The sequence below is a fragment of the Panthera leo genome, chromosome A1, assembly GCF_018350215.1.
Source record: "Panthera leo isolate Ple1 chromosome A1, P.leo_Ple1_pat1.1, whole genome shotgun sequence".
In the NCBI taxonomy this organism is placed as follows: domain Eukaryota; kingdom Metazoa; phylum Chordata; class Mammalia; order Carnivora; family Felidae; genus Panthera; species Panthera leo.
The window spans coordinates 211,511,812-211,532,896 of NC_056679.1; the positions used below are offsets into that span (position 1 = coordinate 211,511,812).

Sequence of the window (21,085 nt, forward strand, 5' to 3'; positions counted from 1 at the left end):
TTCCCAAACCAGGCATAGCATTTTAAAATTATAGATCACCAGACACAGCGCTGGAATATTCTGATCTTGTAGGGTGTATTAGACACATGTTTTTACAAGCTCTTTAGGAATAATAGGTATAGTTAGTAGCTGTAAGAAATAATCGCCATGTTTTAGCGGGTGTATACAACCGCAGTGTCCTTCTTGCTGAAATCAAAGCTTGGGGGATGTGTTCTTGGTTGGTGGGTAGCTCTCCTCCATAGGTGGTTTAGGGACCCAGGCTCTTTTATCTGTGCCAAGAAGGGAACACAAAGCAATCACGACAACGATGGCTTCAGAAAGGAGCCATTTCTCCTAAGGCTGGGGAAACTAAGGAAAGAAGGTGAAATTATGAAAACGTCGGCCGTCTCCTGCCGAGCAGAAACTCAGACATCTGAGAAGGAGCTGCCACACGCCACTGCTGCCGTCTCTAAGCTTGAAGGAGGACTCCCACAGGGGAGGCTTCTGAGGAGGGGGACCGGCCGGCTGGTGTGGGTGGGCCAGGGGGAAACAGTAAAGCTAGTTCCGTGGGTGTCAGAAAAACTGCCAACGGGGATCTACTGCTGCCCATGGAATGACGGTCTCCGCTGGTGCGAAGATAAAGGCTGAGCGAGGCCGGAGGCAAACCGGAAGGAGCGAGTCTCTTCTTCCTTGCCAGACTTCCGGTTTGCCTCCAGCGGTCTTGTGGGCAGAACCTAAAAAAGAGCCAGTTGCAAAGCAGAAAGCTCCACCTCCAGACCCAGCATTGCAGAGCAGCGCACAGCGTTGTGGGTTTGAAGCTGAGAAGCAGTAATTCAATAACTGGCGCTGTGACGTGTGCTGGGGTCGGTCACAGTGGGCTGTCATTACCACCCAGTGACTCATTTCTTCCCTCTGCCCCTTCAGATCTACTCCCCACCCTCTCCACCTGCTCAGTGGCCCAGGCTGCTGGCCTGTGTGTGTGATACACAACAGACTGCCTGGTTTTTCAGCTCCAGTGTGAGCACTGGTAAGAGATGGCGGGAAAGCTTGAGGCATTTGCTCACCTGACTCCCTGGCATGGCTATGGGTTTGCTCCGTCCTTCCTGGGAGCTCCCTCTTTGCCCCTCCAGGCCACGGGGTGGCAACACAGCCTCGTCTGTTTCGGTGTCAGAGTACTGCATTATCTTTAGTGGGTTCCCAATAGCCTGCTCCCCTCTCTGTAAACAGTTAGGCTCTACTCACACTGTTCTACTCTGGGGTACCACTCTTTTTGTGGGACCCTGTAGTCTTGGTATGAGAGGTAAAAGAGCAGGCACAGCTGTTCCAGCTGTTCCTTCCATCCTGACTTCCCATGTGCTCCACTGTTTCCTTTCTCAATCTCCCAAAGCTACCAAGGTCAGTCAAATCCCTACAAGAGAGATTCTTATTTGGCCAACTCATCTTGTTTTGGAGAAGACCACGTACTGGGGCTTTTGGCTAATCTGTGCATTAACTCCATTGTCACCTCCACTATCCAGCAAAGAATGAGGTCACTTGAGTGAAATCATGGTAGCCTAAGAGGGGCTCTGGGTAATGGAGATTTGGGGGTTGACACGCGTCATTCCAAGAAAGGTTAAACACACATAGAAATCCCTAAAGGCAAAATAAGAACTCTTTCGTAGTGTAGTGAAAGGAGCAACGGACGCAGTCAGATGAATCTGGGTTGAAATCTCCTCTCTGTAAATCCGATACTTTCTCATCCTCAGATTGCATATCATGTAATAGGTGTATTACCTAGGAAGAGAACACAGGTAATAGAACTCTCAGTCATAGAAATGGTTGAGATGAACAAGACGTTGTCCCTGCCCCCTCCAAAAACAAGAAGGTAGCTGGGGCAGCTAGCTGGCACTGGTTTGGAGCCAGCTTCTCAGAATCTCTTGGCTTTTCTTCTATGCTATTGCATTTCCACTACTCGATGGTTCTTGCAGCTACAGACATCCTGTCCCTTTCAAGGAAGAGAGGAAAGGAAAGTGGCCCCAAGTGGATGCCTCTTATGAGGAAAAGTAAAAGGCTTCCAAGAGCCTCCAGCAGATTTCCACTGACGTGTCACCAGCCGGGACAGTGTACATGGGCATCCCTGCCCCTGGCATAGGCTAGGACAGAGGGTGCTTGCATGGGACCAGGCACATGGCTTCCCAGAACAGAACTGAGGCTCTGTTAGTGGAAACAAAGGAGGGGGGATGGGTATTAGGGAGGAGGGTGGTGGGTGGTGACACAAAGGGGTGACACCCCTTTTATCTCTTTCCTGGGTGTTTGGGAGGATGAACTGTGTGTGAAATGTGCCATGGGCCCATTTTCAAAATGAAAACATCAACTTCTATATTATATGCCTGTTTTCTTTTTCTTTAGTTAATGTTTATTTTTGACAGAGAGAGAGACAGGGCATGAGTGGGGGAGGGGCAGAGAGAGAGGGAGACACAGAATCCGGAGCAGTCTCCAGGCTCTGAGCTGTCAGCACAGAGCCTGACGCTGGGCTCGAACTCACAGACCGCGAGATCATGACCTGAGCCGAAGTCGGACACCCAACCGACTGAGCCACCCAGGCTACCCTATATGCCTGTTTTCTTAAAGACAGACCCTTCTTTTTCTACTTTACCTCGAGAGCTACCTAACGAGACTGAATATGGCCCGGCTCTGCCTAGCCTCCAGCCTCATCTCTACCTCCCACCATCCCCTCTTCTGCTCGCCACCTTCCTCTGACAGCCGCCACTTCCCTCCGAGGTCCGTCAATTCACCAAGACTTTTCTCACCCAAGGGTCTTTGCTTTTGCCATTTTCCTTGCTTAGAACAGGCTTCCTCCTTTCTGTCACCTCTTCAAAGAAGTTCACCCTGACTCCCCACCTGTGTGAAAAATCCACCCCACCCCAGCCATTGTTCTTCTTGAGCATAGAGAGCTCTTCATTCCTGTTTATCGACTTGCATTTATCTGCTGAAGAGGCACCTTGGTGGAAGGTTTAAGGGTGCTAGAGCCAGACTGCCTGGATTTAAGCCCTTCCCAGCGGTGTGATCCTGAGCAGGGTGCTCTGATGTCCTCGTGCCTCAGTTTCCTCATCTGTAAAATGGGAATATTAATATTCCTTACTTCATGGGATGGGATTGTAAGGAGGATTCAAAGTGTTATTATTTGTAAAGAGCCCAGAATAGTGGTCTGTACCTAGCAGGGAACTGTGTAAGTGTTAAATACGTAAAAGAAATAGCGTACATTTTCTCCACCATCCTGCACACCCCATGAAGACGGCAGCCGCCCCTGCTCTTTCACTGCAGTGGCTAATGCAATGCCACCCCACCCCACCACTGCTGTTGCTGTTGCTGTTGCTGTTGTTTTACACCTAGTGGGCATCGAATATTTGTTGGGTGAATAAATACATACATGAATAGCTGAGTGATGTTCTAAATGGGGGAGGGGAGAAGCAGAATGACCTGGTTACCAAAACTAGCACACCGCAAGAGCACGAGTTTCCAGAAAATACTGACCAGTAGAAGTCTCCGGATCAGTGGGGAGTTGAAATCTGCACCCGCCTCTGCAGTCTGTTAGAACCAAATCATTCATGTCAGAGTGTGGGGGCTGCATGGGCCACCCCCGCCCCCACAATTGTCCACCTCTTGCTGCCCAGCTAACAGCTACAGGAGTCACCTACTCTGGGAGTACTGTGAGGTCTAGAGCAGCCCCAGAAATGGAAGGGAGCCTCTGGGTGGGACTCGAGGTGCACCCACCCACCCATTTGGAAAGCTGCAGCACTGATTAGCTGTCTTGCTTGTCAACCCCAGCACCCGGGTGACAGCTGCTTCCCTGGCTAGCCTGAGCTCCGGCCCTGGTCACAAGTCAGTGCTGTTCTGACTCTCTCAGAAGAGGATTTTTCCAGACCCCAAACTACTGCAGCTTTGTGGGCCAGCTGCACTGCGTTCCCTTTCAGAGGCAACCAAGGCTCTTAAATCATATGAAAAGTACATCCAAGTTGCTCTGTGGGGACTCAGTCAGACAACTGACTGCGCTGCTAATTCTTGTCCAACCTGGGTCTCAGAGGAGCCCTCAGAAGCCCAGTAAAATAGACCTCGATCACCCTGGCTGCTTTCCAGAGCCTGATAGTCGCCTACCTCTGAAGCTTTTGTGGAACCCTGACGATTTCCTGTGGCCTCTGGACTGCCCAGCAAGCAGGTTAATAATGTTCAGCCTCCCTGTCTGCTGAGTACCACTTGTTTTTCTGTTTCTGTTTGCTGAATGGCCTCAGGGTTTCCCCTTTCCTGCTCCAGCCCAACTGGAAGCCTCTTTATTAACAGTTTGTTTGCAAGCTCATGGTGGTCTATGAACCTGTCTAAAATTTCCTGGAAGGGAGACAACAGTTCCCAGAGGAACATTCTGTAGGTCTCTCCTCAGATAATTCTCACTCTGCCATCTATCTGTCCCTCCTGCAGCCTGCACACCGCACACCTTGAAAATACCCCCATACTCCTGAGTTTCTGACAAGAGAGAAAACACTTCCACCAGTAAAAAAGTAAAACATCGAGGGTATCTGTTATGTAAGGGATGGCATCTTCCATGAGGTTCTTGAAGGATAGTTTGGGGAAAGTTCTAGGTCGGCCTGTTAGAAACTATTTGCTGTTTGTCTACTTATTAAGGAGAATTTCTGGCCCCACTCGGTTGTGAGGACCAAGCCATTAGCTGAGGAACAGGAAGGAGAGTGGCAATGACCAAGATTTGCTTTGGCACAAATGCCTCCAATGGAGTTGATTTCTTGGCCATAAGGCTTGGCAGTCACTCTGAGCTCTTCCCCTGAGGTCGCCCCAGAGCCAGGCAGTTGGCTCCTGGGATTCGCTCTCCATTCAGCTCCTTTGGTCACCTCTCCCTTCTCAGCAAGTAGCATTCATTTCTCACAATGGGCCCATCCTGAGAAAGAAGGAGCCAGACGTGGCTTGCTGCCTCTTTGGTGGGCCTTGGCTGGAAGCATGGCTGGTTATACCCCCACTTTCAGCCAAATCCCATATAAGTTGTCAACATGTCCTTACATTGTCTTAAGGCTAATGGGATGAAACAAACCTTAAACCGCTAGTAGCTTTTTGACTTGGAAGGGAACTCAGAAATGATCCATCTCATTGCCGTCCAGGCCTTTTTTTTAGCCACAGCAAACTCCCTTTCAGTGAGATCTTACTGAGAAGCCCATGAGGCTGCCTGTGAAGTGGAGAAGGGCTCCAACCCTGCAGATTCGCCTCCTTATCCTCTCAGTAGTCCCTGAGGCTCTCACTCTGGATGCCTAGGACTCTCTAGAATGCACCTCTAAAGGAACTCATTACCATGGAGAAAAGTGTGGCCCAGAGAACACAACTGGTTTGCCCAATATAGCAGTGATTTGGAGGCCTACACACAACTGAAATCCCCGTCTCTTGAAGCCGGATTCATACACTTACAAATGTTCTGCCAGCGTGTAACATATTATCTACATTTGTGTTTGACTTAGCTCTATAATGAAATGGCTCATCCCTTTTCTTTTTCATTAATCTCAGGAATTTCTACTGTGCGTTAGTTTTCTATGGCTGTCATAACAAGGTACCACACATTGGGTGGCTTAAACAATAGAAATTAATTTACACACAGTCCTGGTGATTAGAAGTCCAAGACTGAGGTGTCTGCAGGCTTGGTGCCTTCTGAGGCCTCTCTCCTTGGCTTGTAGATGGCCCTTTTCCCCTGTGTCTTCACGTGGTCTTCTCTCTGTGTCTGTGTCCAAATTTCCTCTTCTTACAAGGACACCAGTCGTACTGAATTAGTATGATCTCATTTTAACTTAACTACCTCTTTAAAGACTGTCTCCAAATACAGTCATATTCAGAGGCACTGGGGTTCGGACTTAAACATACGAATAATTGATGGTACAGGGGAACACCATTCAGCCCGTAACAGCTGGCCAACCTTCACCTTTGAGGGGCTCATTTAAAGAGAGCATAGGAAAGCCATAGTCTCTGACTTCTTGTACATTTAAAACCATTTTTTCCATAGCCTTATTTTTAGGTCACTTTTTTCTCTTAAAACTTGGAAGACATCGCTCTACCGACTTCTGGCCTTGCAAGTCATTATGGAGAAAGATCGAGTCAGGTGGAATTTCTTTTTCCACTTCCAATTGCCAGACACCTGAGGGAGGCCATCTTGGACCAGCCCCAGTCAAACAACAGGAGGACTTCTGCTTCACGAGTGACCATGGGTGAGATCACCAGCTGAACCCAGCACAATCTGCTAACCCCAGAACCTTTAGCAAATGAATAGTTGTTGTAAGCCGCCACACTGGGGGATGGTTCGTTGCCCAGCAATTGCTATCTGGCACAAGGAGCCAGCAGGGATTCTCCCGGGTCACAGTGCAGTCTAAGTCCCAAGGTGATGTGGGTGGGTTTAGCCTTTGTCTCTCTCTGGCCCACAGACACCTGCCACTGCTCGTAACACAGTGCAGAAATGCCCGCCTTGCCAACAGACTGCTTCCTACACATGTGGGGAGCGAGTGCCCCCTCTCTCAGTGTCACATTCTCGACTTCTTTTTTCCTTTTCTTCTCAGCTTCTTGTAGGGGCCGAACCTGGCTCTGCCGACTCTGGTGCCCACCATCTCTCCTGGGCGCCTCCCAGCATTCTGTTTGTATGGTGGCAGTCTTGCTCCACAGATGGCAACTGGGATCACCTGGGAACACAGATATTGCCTAGTTTCATCACAGATGGGGTGGCTGTTTCTCAATTTTGTGTATGTGTGTGTGGGGGGGTGGGGGATGGTGATTTCCTAGAGGCGGAGGCAGGCACATATTTGCCCTCCCATTTACAAATATTAGAATAATAAAATTCAAAAACAAATATGGGGGACTGACACAAGATTGTCAACCTTTTGTTTTATCACGTAAGAGTATTTTTTTATTTATTAAAAACATGTGTATTAATTTATTTATTTTGAGAGAGAGAGAGAGCATGTGTGAGTGGGAGAGGGGCAGAGAGAGGAGAGAGGGAGAGTCCCAAGCAGGCTCCACACTGTCAGCACAGAGGAGCTTGAACTCATGAACCATGAGATCATGACCTGAGATGAAACCAGGAGTCAGACACCTAACCGACTGAGCCACCCAGGGGCCCGATATCACATAAAAGTATTTGAAAAAAGAGGAGCTCTTTATCATGATCCGTTCACCAGAGAAAGTCATTACAACACCTAACTAACTGCAAAGCACAAAAACCCAGAGAAAAGGAAAACCCTCTTTAAGAAAGAATTAATGTGTGAGGTCCACCTTTATGTTTACGGGAAATACTAATTTTTGGAGATGCATAAAAATTGCAACTTGAAATCAGACTTGACACAATTTTTCTTAAAGTGAGCCTACAGAATGCAAAGGAACATTCACCTTCCTGTTTCTGTGCAAAGTATCGCTGCCTTATAGAAGGGCTGCATCAGGTTTCATGCTTCCTTATCTGGAAATAGTAAACCTTACTCGTCCCCCCAGATCAAACCATTCCTGAGGTTAGCCTTTGCTGGCACTCCAGATAAACTTTGCTGTGAATTTATACAGGGGCATCTGACAAATTTATGGGTGTTTTGAAGGGAAGAAAAGGAGCCCACTGGAGCCCACTGACTTTATCTGTTGGCCCCTCTACCTGCCCTGTCTTCAGGGGCTGCCGGGGCTCAGGGCACAGGCCTCTGGATTCTCAAACCTTTCCCTCTGGCCCCAGGCACCAGAAAGCTGTGTGGATGGTGTCACTTCCCTCTCTAGCACTGAGTAGCTCCTGGGTGAACGTCTGTGGAATAAGAAATGAACGGGTGGTTGCAAGGCCCACCTGAGTCTCCTGGGGGCCATGTGCAGAGATGCTGGGTGGCCACTCTGTCCCCAGCAGGGTCAGCCTCATGGAAGGCTACCCTTCACTCCTGGCAAGGGATTCGGTCAGGACATGCAGAGCTCCCAGAGGGTGGACATGGATATGAGTGCAATTAAGGGTACTTCTTTCTTCTTTTCAGAGAAAGGGGATAAAAAGTCACTTAGAAACCCAAGGAGAAGGCCTGGGAGGGGCCAGTAGAAGAACGGCTGGGATGCCTGACAACTGCCTCTGTGGGAGACTCTGCCCTTCACGGGAGCCCTGGGGAGTCCATTGTGTCCTGTGATGGAAACCCCACTCCCCTGGCCCCAAAGTCCAGAGAAAGGCGAGTCCTGCTCTCCTGGGTGGGCCAGACGGCTGTCCTTCTCATCAACGGCCCACCAGGAAGGCACAAATGGACTAGAGACAAAGCTTGTACCTAAGAACAAGACAACAAACTCTCCTCTGGGGAAAATGGCTGCTCTCTGGGGAGCGTGAGCTCAGCAGAGCAGCTCCCCCTGCTTCTGTCTTCTCGCTGCTGCATTTCTTTGTTTCTGGCTCCTTTCACCTGCCACCACGTTCCCCACTTGAAATCAGACTCCAGGGAGATTGTTGTCAAATCCCACAGACCCGGTGCTGACAACAGAAACAGAAGAGTGGGCTTTGAAGGCTTGGCTTCAGTTCCAACCCTGCCTCTTGCTAACTGTGTAATGACAGACAAGCCACGAAAGCGCCCTGAATATTAAGTTTCCTCATCTAGAAAAGGCAGCAAATGCTCATACCTGCTCTCTCCCTGCAAGGAGGCTGTGGCCCAAAGGAGTCAACACAACTAAGGAGTCACAATTAGTAATGGGAATTACTGGGGTGCTAGCTGTACCTCCTCTCCTCTTGCCTGAGGTCCCCTGAAACACTAGTAATCAAAAGGGAACGTGAGGACATCTGGGTGGCTCAGCGGAGTAAGCATCTGACTCTTGCTTTCGGCTCAGGTCATGATCTCACAGTTTCGTGAGTTCGAGCCCGAGCTGCCAGCACAGAGCCTGCTTGGGACTCTGTCTCTCTTTTTCTCTCTGCCCCTCCCCTGCATGCGCTGTCTCTGTTTCTCTCAAAATAAATAAATAAACTTTAAAAAGAAGGGTGGGGGATGTGCAGGGAGGAGAGAAGGAAAGGAGAAGGACAAACAAAGCAGAGTGTCACTGAAATAGTTTCAACCACTACGAACAAACCACAGCACAGTTTCAACCACTATGAAAATGACACAGCAACAAAAAAGACTAGAAGAAAATAGGAGATATTAGGGGGTGAAAGTTATTCCTAAGTGCAAGGATTATAATGTTTACTTTCTGCTTTTATAATAAAAAATACATTTGAAGATGGTCCCCTTTCCCCCATGTTCCCAGTGACAGGTGTGCCCACTGTACTTAGTCACAATTTCATAGAGAGCGCAGGGAAGGCGAGACATGTCCTGGGTCTTGATTCTTAGGCAGGGCAGGAGGAGAGAACTCAGCGGTGAAGGATAAGAGTAGGGAAAATAGTGCAACCCCACAGCTCAGTGTGGCGGAGCACAGGTGACAGGGAAGTCTTGGTGGCAGGCACGATTGGCTCAGGGTGATTTTGAGGAGCCCTGGTAGGGAGTGAAAGGTGAGGGGGGAATGGGGCCACTGGCAATGTCTGAGTGGGGTGACAGGACACCAGCTGAAGAGGCTGGGGCCCCGAGGGCCAATCTCAGTAAGGGAGTCAAGTGACAGTGGTAGAGAAACTGAGGCAAAGCTCAGTTCTGCAATGAGCAAGGACAGAAACCCTTTCACTTAAATCTCCACGACACCGGGGGTTCATTCCCTGCACGCAGATTCCTAGAGCTGGCCTGTGATGTCATTTCGGGTCCACCTGCTACGAGGCTCAGATGCAGATGTTCTTTCTGCTACTTTGGTGATAAATTCAGAAAACGAGCAAGGCTGATCCTGGAAGTAGAGGACACCAATCACAGGGGGTTTCCTGCTGGTCTCAGCCTACGGATGGTGCTGCTGTGGTCTGGGACCACCTGGAGGCACACGCCTGGGCCCCTACTACTGCGGGAGCCTCCACAGACCTTCCCCCAGCCAACGGGAGCCAGTGTTGTGGCTGGATGACACTTGTGGTTCTTATTATGATTGCATAATCATTGGGGAACTTTAAAAAGACAAAGTCTATTACTCACAAATCCTGGAGGATACACAGCCTGCCACACAATGAGGTTGTGGGTAGAGAGAAAGAGAGCACAGACCTGGATTCTGCCTTTACTGGGTTCAAGGGTGGGATGACTAGGGTTTCCGTCTTTCTTGGCAAATTTAAACAATAAGAGTGGAATTAGGACACTAGCCAGGAAAAGTGGGGTCACTCAAGCAGTCAGCTAGGCAGGTCACCCAGGGCTTTCTAAAAGGGGACCTTCATGGGTGGGACGCTTGACTGTCATCTGGTTGTGTAGCTGGCAATATGTTTACTCAAGATGGATGCCTCTGAAATGGAGGCCGCAGCCCCCCGAAGCCCAGTGCCAGGCACTCACACTAAACCTGGACTCTGAGGAGTTGACACAGCAGATTTCTAGCTGAGGATGGCACCCATTCGCTAGGTAGGAGGGTAGAGACCTGGTGTTTCAGGGCCCTCTTCCCTGATGGTCCCCAGGCAGCCGGTTGGCTCAACAGGAAGTTCTATTGACCCCATCTGGGGTTGTTCTACTGTAAAAGAAATGTGAGGGGGACCAAGTGAAGGAACCCTGTGCTTTCTGACAGTTCAAAAGAATAAAATTACCTCAGACCCAATAACGCAAAGAATTTATCAACAGTCAAGAGCTGAAAATGATCACGAAATAAACTTTCTTTTCAAAAGAACTTTCTATTAAGGAAAGAAATACACGCTCATTGTAAAAGTGAAAAAGATGTTTAGAAAGGCATAAAGAAGGGGCGCCTGGGTGGCTCAGTGGGTTAAACGTCTGGCTTCGGCCTAGGTCATGATCTCACGGTTTGTGAGCTCGAACCCCATGTCGGGCTCTGTGCTGACGACTCCGATCCTGGAGACTGCTTCCTATTCTGTGGCTCAGTCGGTTGAGCATCCGACTTCGGCTCAGGTCATGATCTCGCAGTTCGTGAGTTCGAGCCCCGCACCGGGCTGACAGCTCCGAGCCTGAAGCCTGCTTCAGATTCTGTGTCTCCCTCTCTCTGCCCCTTCCCTGCTCATGTTCTGTCTCTTTCATCTCTCAAAGATGAATAAACATTAAAAAAAATTTTTAATGAAAATAAATAAATAAACATTAAAAAAAAAAAAAGAAAGGCATAAAGAAGAAAAGAGTATCACCAAAACATCATCACCCAGACATAAGATACAGTTACCATTTTGGTGTATTTCTTTCAGTTTATTTTCTATTAAAAAGAAAAAGACAAGAAAAAAATTTTAAACTTTTTTGAGAACACTGGAGTTTCTGCTAAATTTATATAGATTATATAAATACTACATGACGTATTTTTCTATATCTTAAAGAGGTCTTTTATTGATGCCAAAAGTATTTCATTGAATGAATATATTAAAATTTATTTATGCATTCCCTTCCTATTGGACAACAAATGGGCTTCTAATGCTTTTTTTTCTATTATAAGTAAGGAGAAAAAAATCTAAGTATTCAATTCTCTGTTTATAGCTCTGATAATTTCTGTATAATAAATTCCTAGAAGTGATATTACTAAGTCTCTTACATACTTTCTACAATTTCCCTGGGTAGCTCAGTGATTCTATCACCTTACTCTGCTTCCAAAGTCAGTTTCTCAAACAAAACAAAACTTTGATATTAGCCAAAAATAGCATTGGCATAATTCCCCTCTAATGGGTAATACAATCAAAATGCAAAAGATTTTGGTGGGCTGGAACAGTAACTCAATGTTACAAATGAAAACTCTTGCGATAAAACCTGGCATTTAAGTCACCAGACAGAATGGCTGAAGTACAAGATGGAGGGAATGTAACTTAACAATGATTGTGAAGAGTAATATAAATCCAGTATGAATCCTACCATCTTAGGTCATAATAATAGAGTTACGGAGTCCAAAACTGGAAGGTGATATGCTCTGCTCTGTGTGGTCAGACCCACCCTGAGGACTTGACTTCACACTGTAAAGGGAACAGTTACTTGTGGTCCATGTTGAGGGGAGAGGTTAGAATAAGGGACCTGGAGTCTGTGTTCTCTCACTTCTCTGTGTTGGGACCCTATAGCTAGGTCTACCTTACGTGACACATGTCCCCTGTCCAGGCTAACTGGCCCAGGGGTGGGTGTTCGGAGTCTCCACAGAAAGATGACATTTGGAACTTGGAGACAGGGGAAGGAGAGCACTGATCTGAGTTGTGTGTGCAGGGCTGTAGTAAGAGAATCATGGACCCCGCCCTGAATTCCTAGAAGCTGCTTCCTCAGATATCAGGTGTCTAATTCTTCTCCTGATCCTGAGGGACATCTCAGGAAAGCTAACCAGAGCAGTTTCTGTAACTTACAGCAGAAAAGAAAGAGCCCTAATTAGAGAAATACTGAACCTATGGTGTTTATTCTGGAGGAGAAAAGACTCCGAGGGAACATGAGAGCTGGAGCCCCATCAGACTTATTCCATGAGGCCTCCAGGGGCAGAAGTAGAAGATGGGAAGAGCGGCTTTCAGTTAGTGCAAATGTCCACTCATTTTTGTGCAATCAGGCAACAGGACCGTTGTAAAGGGGTCCCAGCATCGGACATTACTAGTTTTTTTTTTTTTTTAATTTTTACTTTTTTTGAGAGAGAGAGAGAGAGAGAGAGAGAGAGAAAGAAGGGGAGAGAGGCAGAGAGAGGGAGACAGGGAGACAGGATCCAAGCAGGTTCCTTGGGGTCTGCTCGGAGCCTGATGCAGGGCTTGAACCGGAACTGCGAGACCATGACCAGAGCTAAAGTCCAATGTTTCACTGACTGAGCCACCCAGGCACCCCTGGGCATTACTACTTTTAGAACATTGCTGTAAACAAGCCACCTTGTTTATCCTCTCCCTGTTCAAAGCCATCTAGGACTCTTGGAAGGTAGTTCTGGGGTTTCCATGCCCCCTAGTGGACAAGGACAAGCACTTAATATACTCTCCTAAATCGCTCTCCTTCCAGGCTTCAGGACGCATAAAATAAGCAAAATATTAAGAGTAAATAAATAATAAAATGATTTCGTGAATTTGGGGATGGTTCGCATTGCCTACTCAAAGTTTTGATTCTCTTAGTAGTGTAGTGTTGTTATGCCCAGAATTCGTGATCCCCAAAGACCACCAGGGAGCCGAGTCCGATGGAAAAGCAAAGAGCCTTTATTCGAGCTAGCTTGAGCTCAATCCCCTACCTGCACCGATGCAGTGGTGAGATACCAGGGAGAGAGAGCGAGTTTCAAAAGCACAGAGGTTTTATTGGGGTCTAGGGGCAGTTGGTGAGGTAATGGCTGTGGCCTCAGCCGATTGGCTGGGGAAGGGTTGTGGCCTCAGCCGATTGGCTGGGGAAGGGTCGGAGTCCTGTTAGGCAGGTTGCCGGGCGTGCTTTGATCGGGAAGTTACTCAAGGTGGAGGACAGAACAAGATGGAGGCAGCCGGCGTAGGTCCACCCTTTCGGTGTCAGGAAAGTTTATAAAATTGCTTGCCTCTCCCCACTACTCCCCCCATAAGTGTCTCCACCCTATCGTCTTACATACATCCCCTTTCCAGTCAGATGAATTTGTCCCCAACAGCAGATCTGAATTGCATCACGAAAGGACAGTTCTACACAGCTCCACATCCCACTGGTGCTCATGGGAAAAAAAGAAAGAAAGAAAGGACAGTCCACTTATTAGACAAGGACTCTTAGGCTTGTCTCTTCTACTTCCTTGTTCCTGTTCTTGGGGAATAACCTCATTGTCAAGACATATCACAGAACCTAAATGACATCATCTGAATCCCCACTGGAGTTGTCTAAGACTCTGGAGAATTTAATGTTCCACCTCCAGCTGGATGGAGCTTCTGGACAGAAGGCTTTGAATAGAACAGATTTGTTTGACAATACCTTATTCTCCAGGTTTGCAAAAGCCACCCTTCCATTGGTCAGTCTTTGGGGCATTTTGACGGGACTCTGAGTTTTTCTGAATGGAACATCATTTAAAAAAAAAAAAAAAAAGCCTACAACCTCATTTAGAGAATCTTGAAGAAATACAAAATGGACCCAATGCCAATGGTTTACTTTAAGCCATATGCTTCCCAAAACTCCAGGAAGGGAGAATGAGTCTGGTGCTAACCTTGCTCACTACAGAGCGAGCCCCTGAATTTAACTAGCAAATGAGGGGGCAGGTGTAACTGGGCCTCTTGTCTTCAGCAGTTGCCTGCTCCAGGTTGATGGATTATCTGTCCACGGTGTTCTGCTACAGCCCCAGGAACTGGTAAGTGACAGTCACTTAGACAAAACCAAGTCTGTGTCCGATGTGGCACAGACTGCAACCGTTTCAAAGCAATTCACGAAATAATTGCAGGAGTGAAGATCTAGGGCAGTGTTTGTATGTGTATTTGGGAAGATTCACTGACGTGGCTTGTTGCCATGCCTGATTCACAGTAGGATATTGAAAATATTTGTAGAGTTGGGGCACCTGGGTGGCTCAGTCAGGTAAGTGTCCAACTTTTGATTTGGGCTCAGGTCATGATCTCACGGTTCGTGGGATCGAGCCTCCTGTCGGACTCTGTGCTGACAGTGTGGAGCCTGCTTGGGATTTTCTCTCTCCCTCTCCCTCCCTGCCCCTCCCCCACTCATGCTTTTCTCTCTCTCTCTCTCTCTCTCTCTCAATAAATAAATAAATAAATAAACATTTAAAAAGGCTTTAAAACTATTTGTAGAGTGACTAAGAGGGAGAGGTGGGGGTTGGGGTGGGGAGGGGTTACAGACTCTCAGACTACGAGACGCCTTAAAGAATGTCTAACACAGCAGATTTCAGAGTGCTCTGTGAACCCAGCGGATTTTAAAGAGCTGTCATATGTTTCATTCCAATTTCATTTTTAAAATCTATTTTCACTTGTGATTAAAAGTGCTATTAAAATGCCTACTCGAAATTATTGATGCACTCAAATGCATGAGCTGATGCTGTTTGGTTAGCTGGTGTTTTGGGATTTGTTTTGTCTTTGATGACCTCAGATTAAAACCTGCTCTGACCCAGTTGAAGAGTACTCTGAGTTGGTTAGGCAGTTATTGAAAACAAGCGAAAGAAGGCAAAAGAGAAAAAACAAACAAACGAAGACCAAGCAAACAAAAGGAAAGAAAGAAAGAAAAAGACTAGTAGTTGCAAACACGTATGTGTACGTCAGGATTTTTGTGATATAGGGCAACCAAAAATAAATACACAGATAGCCTTGTTTGATGACTTTGTATTAATCCGACATGCAATTGATGTGTTTATGTACATGAAGTTACACTGCATTTTCGCAATCATTTTTTTATAAGAGAGTTCTAAGGGCAAAATTGGGTGTGGCTAACAAATAATTAGAAAAATCTCCAAGCCAACCCCCTCATTTTACAGAAGAGGAAACTGAGTCACAGGGTAGTGACAACCCCGCCCTGGTCACTCACTACTCTCGGTAGCCAAGCCAGCACTTGCACTGAAGATTTACTTGTTGCAAATCACCCCGATTTTTTTTCCTCTTAAATGTAGCCTAGTTTTGTATGGGTCCTCTTGCTGGCAAATGAATCCAGTTATCTAACATGAATTTTCTTTGGTTGGGGGCAGGACAAAATGTTACCAAACAGCCTTGAGTGTGTTTTTGAATTAACCCATAGAGGCTCAAAGGACCATGGTTAGGAGCACAAAGCCACTGACTCATTGCAACGTTGGGAAAGAGGTTTGCAGCTGCAGCAAAACCACAGGTCTATTGTCTGGCCTCTGAGCCCCTGCAGAGAGAAGGCTTCCCCAGTGCTTGTGCTGAAAGCCTTTTTGTAGTTCCCAGCTGAGTCTGTCAGTGTGGTTTTGTTGGGCGCTCTCTGACAGGGTGAAGGGAGGAACCTGCAAGAACACGTACTTAAACCCTCCACCCCCCAGCCCACTCTTTCCCTCCTTCAGAATCACCCCTAGGCTAAGATCACAGAGGTGGAAACTGAGGCTGAGAGAAGAGGGGTTCCCTAGATCACAGAGGCACCTGTGGGCAAGCCAGGGCTGAGAGCAGATGGCTGGCCTTGTCCTGCAGCCTGTCTTCCGTCTCAAATGGGGCCTCCACACATGCTTTCATGCGGCTTTTCAGAAAGGACGGCAGCTGGGGGGAATCTCATCAGGTCCCAGACGGGCGATGGTGGTTTCTATAGGCATAGATTTCGTGTTTCTAATGGCAGGTAGTGGCAAGTTGGACTTTCCTTTGTGTGTTTACCCTATTCATTCTGCAGACTGTTGTTATAGCCGGCCGCCCTGTCTTCTCCTTTCCTCTCCTGATCCCTCCGGAACCGTCTAAACCCCATTGTTTGGCCCTCTCTTCCTGTATGAAATATTATTCTCACCTTTTCCTTACATTCCAGTCCTTCCTATGCTCTCAGATGACTCACCGTGCTGACCTCTTACTGATCTCACTGGCTCCCACTGATCCCATCTGTGCGTCACTGGCCATGATCCTAATTGTCACCATGAGCAATGCCCACGCACGGGCAGAAAGAGCCCACAGGTCCTTACGAGGATGAAGAAAAGAGCCAACCTGCAAGCCACACACAGCTGTGCAACAACCTAGCTCTGCCAGTCCCCTGCTCAGAACACAGTATCTGTACACTCCCTACTGGCTGGGGTCAGAGCCGTTCGTAACTGGGCCCCAGTCTTTCCAGTCATCAGTCTCACTAGATTTTTTGTATCTGTTGTATGACCAAATGTTACTGGAACCAGCCTTGCTATGCTCCACCTTTGTGTCTTTGCTTCGGACTGATCTGTTATGTTCATTACGTGAGGAGGCCATTAGACGGAGGTGGCTCTAAGGCCTTGGCAGCCTATGTAAGCAAAGCCAAACCTAAGCCTGTAAACAAAAGCCTCCTAACTGAGAAATCAAAACCTAAGGACAACCAACCATAAACAGACAACGAGGCTTCCCTACATAAGGCAACCACTTAAGCTACAGCGTATCGATAATTTCCTTGCTTTGCTTCCTGCACCTTCTCCATAAAAACCTTGTGCCCCTTGGTGGAGCACCTCTAACCACTTCTGGCTTGGCACTACTTGATTCTAATCAATTTTTGTGCAAATAAAAATTAAAAATGTTGACATGTCCCAGTTTACCTTTTAACAGTTCCTTCAGCTTGGAAGGCTTTTCTTCCTTATATCTGCCTGTCAAAATTCTTCTGAACTCCTAGGCTCAGTGAAATGTCACCTTCTCCAAAGAGCTTGCTCCTGGGCCTAGATATGGTTACTCCTTCCATCCCCGCCAGAGCATCACATGAGGTCATGTGGGTGGGCACGAGGACCAGGCTGCACACATCCTGACATCACCGGGACCCCGGGCAAAATATGGAAGGTCTAGGCCTCGGTCTCCTCCTGTGCGCGAGGAGGAGGAGCCTTATGTGTGAGGAGCAGAAGAATTAATCCACATGAAGGGCTTGGAAAAGTGCTCAGCAATTAGAAAGCACTTAGTAAATATCGATTTGACTGTTTCATTAAATGGGCTGCTTTGGTTAAATGGGCAACGAAGAAGGTACTTTATTTCTCTAACTGTTCCTACAAAGCCACTCCGCAGATTCGTGGCTGCCTGCCCCTCTGAGGAAGCGCCAGGCAGGTCCCATCATGTTTCTGGTTACTTTTCGATACCAAAAGTCCAATCCAAAGTGTGATAATCAAATAATTCTTGGGTATCAGTCGAATCGTCAACGTCCTAAATGTCTACTACCTTGAAGGGTCCCCTTGTCCTACCTTTCGTTAGCTGGACAACCTGCTATGGGCACAGGACATGCCTGGTCCCCCCGTGTCACTACTGTTCACTGGCCGGTGCTGTGTGCAGGGCAGTGGGTCAGTCTTCTGGGGCTGCCATGATAAAGTGCCACAGAATGGGGGGCTTACACAACAGAAATCTATTGGCTCACTGTTCTGGAAGCTCAAAGTCCAGGACGGAAGTGCTAGTAGATTTAGTTTTTCCTAAGGCCTCTCTCCTTGACTTGCAGATGCCTGCCTTCTCTCTGTGTCCTCACACGATCTTTTTCTCTATGCACGTGCACCCCAGTGATTCTTGTGCATTCAGATGTCCTCTTCTCATAAAGACACCAGTTGTATTAGATTTGGACCCACCCCTAGTGGTCTTATTTACCTTAATTAGCCCTTTAAGGCTCTTATCTCCAAATACAGTCCCATTCCGACATTCTGGGAGTTAGGACCTCAACATATAAATTTCGGAAGAACACAATTCGTCCCACAACAGGCAAGAAGGAAAGGTATGGGGACAAGAAAGGTCTTTCTTGCACGGACAGTTGCGTCGGGCTTTGGTGGTCTCAGCACGTGGCAGATGTCCAGACTGGACTCTTTCTGTCGTGGACAGTCATGCGTGGTCCTCACAGATCTCTCATAGGACCTTCCACTAGAGATCCATTTAAACAGCCATGCCTCTACCCTAGCTGTGTGCTTCCAACTCCCCACTCAGTCCCCTGGGCTTTGGGTGTCTGTCCCACTGTCGAGTCCAGGCAGGCCTTTTGGAGGAGTTCTGTTTTACAGTGCTGTCTGATCTTCCCAGGACTGCACGTATTGCCCTGTCATTGATGGATACACAGCTTGCTCCCAATGCAACCATTGTTCTCCCTCCTGCCCCCTCCAACCTGACCTGAAAGACAATGTCTCAGGTGGGCATGACACAAAACCTGATGTCCTCTAGACCTCCGGGGACATATGCCAGGCACATATTCTCTGGTGACTTTCCCTTTCAGTCCTCCATATAAGTACCCCAGACCTCGTCAACTTCAACCCTCAGTAGATATTTGCTAAGGTGAATTTGAGCATGGTTTGTGCAGAGTTTCACTCTGCTCCCTCTCTGCACAAGCTGGATCAGGTCCAGAGGTTGGTTACTTTCTCTCAAATCTGGTCTGCAGAGTTGACATTTGTCATCCTTGCTGAGGTATATCACAGAGATGGCATACAGGGAGAAAGCAGCAAAGGAAGGCATTTTCTAGGAAGTAGCAACATTTATTATCTTGATTTGCTTTGGAAGTTATTTTAGAGAGGCATATATTACCAGCTGGTTCCAGAGTATGCTTTGCTGATGTGGCAGGATACTTATTTAAGAGTTGTAAATTTATGTTTCATTTCTTCTGTAAGAAACAGGTGGTACTTCTTTGCTTAAAGGAAGGTTTACAGCAGGTTGCAAGCAGACATTTCCTGCAAACCATCTCCTCGTAGATTTGTTTTTCAAATGCCTAAATCCATTGAGTGGAAGGGGCTTGAGAGAGAAAGAACCTCTGAGGGAAGCCTGAAGGTCAGGGTGGGTTTCAAGACCAGCTTAGGACAACCAGAGGTGCTGGGGTCATGAGAGTAACAGATATTCATGTGCTGGTTCCTGACAGTGTCCTGGGGATGTGAAAGGAACTCAGACGGATGGGCTTCGTGGGGCATCAGAAAGACTTAGCCAGGTTCCTCAGTCCCCATCCTCCCAAAGACACTTTTCTTTCAAATGCGGCACAAACAATACCACAGTGGGCCAGACAGGGTCATGGGAGCTGGAACAAAGGGCATCTCAGTGATTCTCAGTGTGGACAGATGACCAATGATGGTAGGGGCCCCCCAGTATGTTGGTGGAACCCAAAACCCTGGTCCTTTGCCTTCTTCTGGGGTTGAGCAGCTCCAAGAAGAAGTTTAATTTTCCTTGGATCTTGAAGCAGTACATAGGCTGAGTTATAGAAAATACAGACTTTTAGTATTTCTCACATCCTAGAGTTTGGGGACTGAGATTCACTTCCATTGTATTATTTCAGAAAAGAGATTTATTTGGTCTTGAGTTTTTTTCCCAAGATATCCAGCTTGGTCAAGGAACAGAGGATTTCTAGCAACATGGACACGGTCACCATCTAGTGGTTATACAACATAATAGTATTTGCCTACAGACCTAAGAGAAGCCCAATATTCTGTATTTTGCTCATCTCTGGAGAAGTTCAAAATAGCAGAAAGATAGTACATAAAATAATAAAGATGGGAAAGATTACCTATTCCACAAACAGGGTTTCTAATGAGGTCTAAAACTGGAGAGGTGAAACAATAGAGTAGCATTATAATTCTAGGGTCTCCCAGCCCCTCTAGAAATTACAAGCATTTAAATAAATGTGTTGGTAAGTTTACAGAGTAAGGAAAATATATATAATGAAATCATCAGGATTATCAAGTAATTCCCCAACCCCGTTCCTATAATTTCCAGGCAAGAATTGCTGTAACTTGCATGGGGAAGGGCAGTGCAGGCATGTGGAGTGAACATTGTGTTAAAAGTCCATGCTTATGTTCTGGTGTTTCCCAACATCCATTCTCCACTTCTTTAGAAATATATCCCCTGATTTTTAGCTGTCAAATTAAATTGCAGAATAAAGAATAAAGATCGAATTTCCCAGCTTTTCCTGCTGGTGGGAGACTAGAACTTTGTTCTATTCTTATCTGTAACTGGGTCTGAGTAGCTGGAAACATGAGCATGATGGCTGAAGCTCAAGGAACCATTCTGAATGGAGAAGCGGAAGAATTTGTTGAAGATGGCAGACCATCAAGAGAGAAGTTTCCTGGGGTCTTTGATAATTAATGAGCTGCCATGCCAACCCTATACTGTTTATCTCCAGACTTACTTTACATGAAAGAGAAATACATTCCTATCTTGTTTAATATAGCATCTGATACCTGGAAATGGCTTTTTGAACGTCGCAGAAAGTAAATTATTAGTAATGATTTATTGGAAGTGGTAAAGAAGAAGGCAGTGAGGATTCAGACACTGCCAACTGAAAACATGAGATCTTTGTTACTCAGCAAAATGTTAGTTAAAGGTCACCCGCTGTGCTCTGAAAGGCTGTAGAGCAAACTGAGGCTGCAACTTTCATTAAAAATTTTCTGCCAAACTTAACGGAGACCCATGGGGGAGGGGAAGGAAAAAAAAAAAAAAGAGGTTAGAGTGGGAGAGAGCCAAAGCATAAGAGACTCTTAAAAACTGAGAACAAGCTGAGGGTTGATGGGGAGTGGGAAGGAGGGGAGGGTGGGTGATGGGTATTGAGGAGGGCACCTTTTGGGATGAGCACTGGGTGTTGTATGGAAACCAATTTGACAATAAATT

General features: G+C 47.0%; 1 long non-coding RNA gene across 1 annotated transcript; it reads left to right on the plus strand.

The window, feature by feature from the left end:
* Positions 1-906: 906 nt before the first annotated feature.
* Positions 907-6,793, plus strand: LOC122201989. The gene is made up of 3 exons (XR_006194415.1): positions 907-1,006; positions 6,008-6,209; positions 6,555-6,793. It is a non-coding gene; the product is annotated as an uncharacterized LOC122201989 (long non-coding RNA).
* The last annotated feature ends 14,292 nt before the right edge of the window (positions 6,794-21,085 follow it).